Below are 1,040 nucleotides of genomic sequence, written 5' to 3' on the forward strand. Positions count from 1 at the left end.
CTCCCAAATGTACAGGCCTAGGGTGGAGCAGACACTTTATTTAGAAATTAGGATTAAGGGTCTTGATATTGGGTTTTCTTCTGTTCTTATTCTGATCTGAAATTAGAAAAAATAACTCGCCCGATGGGCGAGAAGTATAGTATCTGTTATGTACTGATTGTTTTTAGTTTACTATGAACAATATTATCATTTAAGTTCTTATTTTTTGAATATGCAACTATCATTTTCTGCTTATAGACATGGGGGAATTTCTCTTGAAGGCTCTTATAGTGGGCATGAACTATCTTGCTTGTTCGATTGCTGGTTGTATTAAACGGGACAACAAAGGGTGCTATGCCTACATTATGATGAATATTTAGTCCTATAGGTCTTGCTGTATTCAATGTCTCAATCCAATGGGCCTCCCTAGATTGACGGAATTTGGTAGTTTCATCTTCGGGCAAGTCAATTTCTATACACTCAATTGGGATTAGGGTGAGATCGTCTATTGAATGGTCGTCGAGGTTGAAATGATTAGAAACAGGCTTGTCTTTCTTTAATTTGATGTCTGACCTATGAGCATTAAAGCGAGTTCGTAAATTATTCTTAGTTTCTCCTACATATTGTTTGGGGCATTTCTTGCATGCAATTAAATATATTACATTCGAATGTTCACATGTTAGATGTTCCTGGATCGGATACCTTTTATTCGTAGAGTTGCTTACAAAATAATGAGTTTCTGATATAAAGGGACATGTTTTGCATCTACTGGACAAACATGGAGCACTTCTTAAACTTGATTGTATTTTATCAAACAAGCTCCGAGACATAGAGTATCTCTTTTAGCGTAAGGTTCCCATTCGTGTCTTAAAGATTCCCAATTATCTTTAGTGTATTTTGCAATATTAACATCCTTGATCTTTCTCAAATTCATTGGATGATTTTCCCCATGCTGCCAAACTAGATGATTTGTGTTGATAGGAACATGTGAAATTAATATTTTGCAAATAATTAGAGTTACCCTTTATTTCTTTCTGTCTTTTCCATTTTTTCTGTAAATA

The sequence above is a fragment of the Lottia gigantea genome (assembly GCF_000327385.1).
Source record: "Lottia gigantea unplaced genomic scaffold LOTGIsca_230, whole genome shotgun sequence".
Lineage (NCBI taxonomy): Eukaryota > Metazoa > Mollusca > Gastropoda > Lottiidae > Lottia > Lottia gigantea.